Source organism: Myxine glutinosa, chromosome 7 (assembly GCF_964187855.1).
Source record: "Myxine glutinosa chromosome 7, kmMyxGlut1.1, whole genome shotgun sequence".
In the NCBI taxonomy this organism is placed as follows: Eukaryota; Metazoa; Chordata; class Myxini; order Myxiniformes; family Myxinidae; genus Myxine; species Myxine glutinosa.
This window is the reverse complement of record NC_136267.1, coordinates 116,831,476-116,838,526: the sequence shown is the minus strand read 5'-3', so window position 1 is coordinate 116,838,526 and position 7,051 is coordinate 116,831,476. Positions and strand designations below refer to the sequence as shown.

Sequence of the window (7,051 nt, the reverse complement as noted above, 5' to 3'; positions counted from 1 at the left end):
ACTTTACACACGATCACATTGAGATATATTCTAGCAATACTGTCAATATGAATATTTATTCCCTGACAGCTCCTTGTCACGAGAGTATGCAATGGATGTGAGATATTTTACTCCTACCTCCAACCAATGCTCTGTAAACGACTTTGAAGGCCGCGCTCATAAAGCGCGCAACTCCCTCTGAGCACTGCTGCTTTCAACAACTCCTCAAAGCCGAGCATTTCAGAGATGGAAGACCCACACAGCCACTGTGTCATATGCAGCAGCGTCTCTCTCAGCGCCAAGCCACCATCGTCCAGTCGCTCGATCATGAGTTGCTCTTGCATCCCTTTACCAAGACACGTTTGCATAATACTTGCAGCGAACACACAGCTGTCACCAGAGTGAGAGAGTTTTCATCTTTCCTTCACGAAAATCCCACTCTGTCTGTTCTTTCACTTTCTCCCTCTCGAGTGTGTCTTGTCTCACCCCATACCAAACATAGTGGAGCACTCCCATTGGTTGCCCTTGCATGGCAACAGCAAGCTCGCAGATGTGATTGGCTACCTGTTGCTCTGCAACCGTTTGTCTCAATGAACGGTCTGATATATTCAAGCCATTCTCATGAAATCTTTCACCTTAGCCCCTGTCTAACTATTGTATGAAGCATCTCCCTCCCTACAATGCACATCAAATGAGACAATTCTTAACCCCACGTAACGCTACTTGATGCACAAAATCCTTGTCTAAATCGGAACACATTCCACGCTATGCTAAACTGTCCATCCATAAAAAAGGCAATTTCTACCATCCCCCTCTGACATAACAATACATACAGTACACGTATATACATATATTCTTTTTCAAACATATTTCATTCTCAATCGGGAATTCACTTTGGAACTGGTGACGTTCCGTCGTTATCTCTTACAGTGCCACTGGTGACACAGTTGTTTCCAGATTCATGCAGTCCTATCATTCCAATCACATTATTTAAAGAAATTACTTCTTTTTTTCCACACAATAAAGTCGAGTCTCAGCAAGAGCGACAACACATATCATGGAGACTGAAGATCGGAATCTTTGAAGGATGAATGTGAATGAGGAAAACAGTAACATCAGTGGTTCCATGGTGTAATGGTTAGCACTCTGGACTTTGATTCCAGTGATCCGAGTTTAAATCTTGGTGGGACCTTGTTGATCCCTTTTCATCTTTAACAAATTTGTGGAAGCGCTCTGATGCAGAAAGAACTTCAATGCATTTGTTGCAGCAGATTGTAATTTGGTGGAGGAGGGAACTCGATGGTGGATGTCGTTTGTGTCGATTTTCAGAACGCATTTGATGATGCGCTGTCGCGGTTTCATTTTACCTTTGGTTTCTTAACATGTGGAGCCTTTTTAGTCTTGCTTTGGCATGGTTTTCCGGCAGGATTTTGAGAGTTTTAACCATTGATGGTTTAATCAAGAATGGAATCGGAATCCGAAAGGCTCAGATGGCTTTTCTTCCACGCCAAATTGGAAACCCCGACGTGATTCAAATGCACGGACAAGGCACTGCAAGCACTCAACCAGTCATCGGGAAATACCAACCAGACATTCTCTTTTCAGATGCTCAGCCAATTTCATCGCTGGCAACGGTTTTAATCAAGCTGTTGCCTTTCTGGCCGAATGGCCCGCAGCTGTGATTTGAACAAGTCAAATCCCAATTCGACACCCAACAGAACTCCCAAGTTCAAAGCATTCATTGTTGGCTCATTGTCACCAGAGTTTGCGATGGATGTGAGATATTTTACTCCTACCTCCAACCAATGCTCTGTAAACGACTTTGAAGGCCACTCTCATAAAGCATGCAACTCCCTCTGAGCACTGCTGCTTTCAACAACTGCTCAAAGCCGAGCATTTCAGAGATCGAAGACCCACACAACCACTGTGTCATATGCAGCAGCGTCTCTCTCAGCGCCAAGCCACCATCGTCCAGTCGCTCGATCATGAGTGGTTCTTGCATCCTTTTACCAAGACACGTTTGCATAATACTTGCAGCTAACACAGAGCTGTCACCAGAGTGAGAGAGTTTTCATCTTTCCTTTACGAAAATCCCACTCTGTCTGTTCTTTCACTTTCTCCCTCTCGAGTGTGTCTTGTCTCACCCCAAACCAAACATATTGGAGCACTCCCATTGGTTGCCCTTGCATGGTCAAAGCAAGCTTGCGGACGTGATTGGCTACCTGTTTCTCCCCAACCGTTTGTCTCAATGAACGGACTGATATATTCGAGCCATTCTCAAGAAATCGTTCACCTTAACCCCTGTCTAACTATTGTATGAAGCATGACCCTTCATACAATGCACATCAAATGAGACAATTCTTAACCCCCCGTAACGGTACTTGATGCACAAAATCCTTGTCTAAATCAGAACACGTTCCATGCCATGATAAACTGTCTATCCATTAAAAAGGCAATTTCTACCATCCCCCTCTGACGTTACAATACGTACAGCACATGTATATACATATATATATTTTCAAACATGTTTCATTCTCAATCGGGAATTCACTTTGGAACTGGTGATGTTCCGTCGTTATCTCTTACAGTGCCACTGGTGACACAGTTGCTTCTGGATTCATGGTCATATCATTCCAATCACATCATTTAAAGAAATTACTTCTTTTTTCACACAGTAAAGTCTAGTCTCGTCAAGAGCGACAACACACATCATGGGGACTGAAGTTCGGAATTCTTGAAGGATGAATGTGCATGAGGAAAACGGCAGCATCAGTGGTTCCATGGTGTAATGGTCAGCACTCTGGACTCTGAATCCAGTGATCCGAGTTCAAGTCTCGGTGGGACCTTGTTAATCTTTTGTCATCTTTAACAAATTTATGGAAGCGCTCTGAAGCAGAAAGAACTTCAATACATTTGTTGCAGCAGATTATAATTTGGTGGAGGAGGGAACTCTATGGTGGATGTCGTTTTTGTTGATTTTCAGAACGCATTTGATGACGCGCTGTCACGGTATCATTTTATCTTTGGTTTCTTAACATGTGAAACCTCTTTAGTCTTGCTTTGGCATGGTTTCCCGGCAGGGGTTTTGAGAGTTTTTAACATTGAGGTTTAATAAAGAATGGATTCGGAATCTGAAAGGCTCAGATATCTTTTCTTCCACGCCAAATTGGAAACCCCGACGTGATTCAAATGCACGGACAAGGCGCTGCAAGCACGCAACCAGTCACCGGGATATACCACCCAGACATTCTCTTTTCAGATGCTCAGCCAATTTCATCGGTGACAACGGTTTTGATCAAGCTGTTGCCTTTCTGGCCGAATGTCCCGCAGCTGTGATTTGAACAAGTCAAATCCCAATTCGACACCCAACAGAACTCTCAAGTTCAAAGCATTCATTGTTGGCTCCTTGTCACCAGAGTATGCGATGGATGTGAGATATTTTACTCCTACCTCCAACCAATGCTCTGTAAACGACTTTGAAGGCCACTCTCATAAAGCATGCAACTCCCTCTTAGCACTGCTGCTTTCAACAACTCCTCAAAGCCGAGCATTTCAGAGATCGAAGACCCACACAACCACTGTGTCATATGCAGCAGCGTCTCTCTCAGCGCCAATCCACAATCGTCCAGTCACTCAATCATGAGTTGTTCTTGCATCCTTTTACCAAGACACGTTTGCATAATACTTTCAGCCACCACAGAGCTGTCACCAGAGTGAGAGAGTTTTCATCTTTCCTTCACGAAAATCCCACTCTGTCTGTTCTTTCACTTTCTCCCTCTCGAGTGTGTCTTGTCTCACCCCAAACCAAACATATTGGAGCACTCCCATTGGTTGCCCTTGCATGGCAACAGCAAGCTCGCAGACGTGATTGGCTACCTGTTGCTCTGCAACCGTTTGTCTCAATGAACGGTCAAGCCATTCTCATGAAATCGTTCACCTTAACCCCTGTCTAACTATTGTATGAAGCATGACCCTTCATACAATGCACATCAAATGAGACAATTCTTAACCCCCCGTAACGGTACTTGATGCACAAAATCCTTGTCTAAATCAGAACACGTTCCATGCTATGATAAACTGTCTAACCATTAAAAAGGCAATTTCTACCATCCCCCTCTGACGTTACAATACATACAGCACATGTATATACATATATATTTTTTCAAACATGTTTCATTCTCAATCGGGAATTCCCTTTGGAACTGGTGATGTTCCGTCGTTATCTCTTACAGTGCCACTGGTGACACAGTTGCTTCCGGATTCATGGTCATATCATTCCAATCACATCATTTAAAGAAATTACTTCTTTTTTCACACAGTAAAGTCGAGTCTCGTCAAGAGCGACAACACACATCATGGGGACTGAAGTTCGGAATTCTTGAAGGATGAATGTGCATGAGGAAAACGACAGCATCAGTGGTTCCATGGTGTAATGGTCAGCACTCTGGACTCTGAATCCAGTGATCCGAGTTCAAGTCTCGGTGGGACCTTGTTAATCTTTTGTCATCTTTAACAAATTTATGGAAGCGCTCTGAAGCAGAAAGAACTTCAATACATTTGTTGCAGCAGATTATAATTTGGTGGAGGAGGGAACTCTATGGTGGATGTCGTTTTTGTTGATTTTCAGAACGCATTTGATGACGCGCTGTCACGGTATCATTTTATCTTTGGTTTCTTAACATGTGAAACCTCTTCAGTCTTGCTTTGGCATGGCTTCCTGGCAGGGGTTTTGAGAGTTTTTAACATTGAGGTTTAATAAAGAATGGAATCGGAATCTGAAAGGCTCAGATATCTTTTCTTCCACGCCAAATTGGAAACCCCGACGTGATTCAAATGCACAGACAAGGCGCTGCAAGCACGCAACCAGTCACCGGGATATACCACCCAGACATTCTCTTTTCAGATGCTCAGCCAATTTCATCGGTGACAACGGTTTTGATCAAGCTGTTGCCTTTCTGGCCGAATGTCCCGCAGCTGTGATTTGAACAAGTCAAATCCCAATTCGACACCCAACAGAACTCTCAAGTTCAAAGCATTCATTGTTGGCTCCTTGTCACCAGAGTATGCGATGGATGTGAGATATTTTACTCCTACCTCCAACCAATGCTCTGTAAACGACTTTGAAGGCCACTCTCATAAAGCATGCAACTCCCTCTGAGCACTGCTGCTTTCAACAACTGCTCAAAGCCGAGCATTTTAGAGATCGAAGACCCACACAACCACTGTGTCATATGCAGCAGCGTCTCTCTCAGCGCCAAGCCACCATCGTCCAGTCGCTCGATCATGAGTGGTTCTTGCATCCTTTTACCAAGACACGTTTGCATAATACTTGCAGCTAACACAGAGCTGTCACCAGAGTGAGAGAGTTTTCATCTTTCCTTCACGAAAATCCCACTCTGTCTGTTCTTTCACTTTCTCCCTCTCGAGTGTGTCTTGTCTCACCCCAAACCAAACATATTGGAGCACTCCCATTGGTTGCCCTTGCATGGTCAAAGCAAGCTAGCGGACGTGATTGGCTACCTGTTTCTCCCCAACCGTTTGTCTCAATGAACGGACTGATATATTCGAGCCATTCTCAAGAAATCGTTCACCTTAGCCCCTGTCCAACTATTGTATGAAGCATCACCCTTCCCACAATGCACATCAAATGAGACAATTCTTAACCCCATGTAACGCTACTTGATGCACAAAATCCTTGTCTAAATCAGAACACGTTCCACGCTATGATAAACTGTCTATCCATTAAAAAAGAAATTTCTACCATCCCCCTCTGACGTTACAATACGTACAGCGCACATGTATACATGTATTCTTTTTCAAACATGTTTAATTCTCAATCGGGAATTCACTTTGGAACTGGTGACGTTCCGTCGTTATCTCTTACAGTGCCACTGGTGACACAGTTGCTTCCGGATTCATACAGTCATATCATTCCAATCACATCATTTAAAGAAATTACTTCTTTTTTCACACAATAAAGTCGAGTCTCGGCAAGAGCGACAACACATATCATGGGGACTGAAGATCGGCATCTTTGAAGGATGAATGTGCATGAGGAAAACAACAACATCAGTGGTTCCATGGTGTGATGGTTAGCACTCTGGACTTTGATTCCAGTGATCCGAGTTAAAATGTCAGTGGGACCCTTGCTAATCTTAAAAAAATTTATGGGAGTGCCGTGAAGCAGAAATATCTTCAATACATTTGTTGCAGCAGTTTCTAATTTGTTGGATGAGGGAACTGCATGGTGGATGTCGTTTTTGTCGATTTTCAGAATGCATTTGATGACGCGCTGTCACGGTATCATTTTACCTTTGGTTTCTCAACATGTGAAACCTCTTTAGTCTTGCTTTGGCATTGTTTCCTGGCAGGGCTTTTGAGGGTTTTTACCATTGAGGTTTATTAAAGAATGGAAATCGGAATCTGAAAGGCTCAGATGTCTTTTCTTCCACGCCAAATTGGAAACCCCGACGTGATTCAAATGCACGGACAAGGCGCTGCAAACACGCAACCAGTCACCGGGAAATACCAACCAGACATTCTCTTTTCAGATGCTCAGCCAATTTCATTGGTGGCAACGGTTTTGATCAAGCTCTTGCCATTCTGGCCGAATGTCCCGCAGCTGTGATTTGAACAAGTCAAATCCCAATTCGACACCCAACAGAACTCCCAAGTTCAAAGCATTCATTGTTGGCTCCTTGTCACCAGAATATGCGATGGATGTGACATATTTTACTCCAACCTCCAACCAATGCCATGCAAACGACTTTGAAGGCCACGCTCATAAAGCGTACAACTCCCTCTGAGCACTGCTGCTTTCAACAACTCCTCAAAGCCGAGCATTTCAGAGATGGAAGACCCACACAGCCACTGTGTCATATGCAGCAGCGTCTCTCTCAGCGCCAATCCACCATCGTCCAGTCGCTCGATCACGAGTTGCTCTTGCATCCCTTTACCAAGACACGTTTGCATAATACTTGCAGCGAACACACAGCTGTCACCAGAGTGAGAGAGTTTTCATCTTTCCTTCACGAAAATCCCACTCTGTCTGTTCTTTCACTTTCTCCCTCTC

At 44.0% G+C, this 7,051-nt stretch overlaps 3 non-coding genes across 3 annotated transcripts; all 3 read left to right on the top strand.

Annotated features, from left to right (window-relative positions):
* Positions 1-1,099: 1,099 nt before the first annotated feature.
* TRNAQ-UUG (transfer RNA glutamine (anticodon UUG)) lies at positions 1,100-1,171 on the top strand. The gene has a single exon. It is a non-coding gene; the product is annotated as a tRNA-Gln (tRNA).
* Positions 1,172-2,753: 1,582 nt separating this feature from the next.
* TRNAQ-CUG (transfer RNA glutamine (anticodon CUG)) lies at positions 2,754-2,825 on the top strand. Its single transcript has one exon. It is a non-coding gene; the product is annotated as a tRNA-Gln (tRNA).
* Positions 2,826-4,397: 1,572 nt separating this feature from the next.
* TRNAQ-UUG (transfer RNA glutamine (anticodon UUG)) lies at positions 4,398-4,469 on the top strand. The gene has a single exon. It is a non-coding gene; the product is annotated as a tRNA-Gln (tRNA).
* Positions 4,470-7,051: the final 2,582 nt, after the last annotated feature.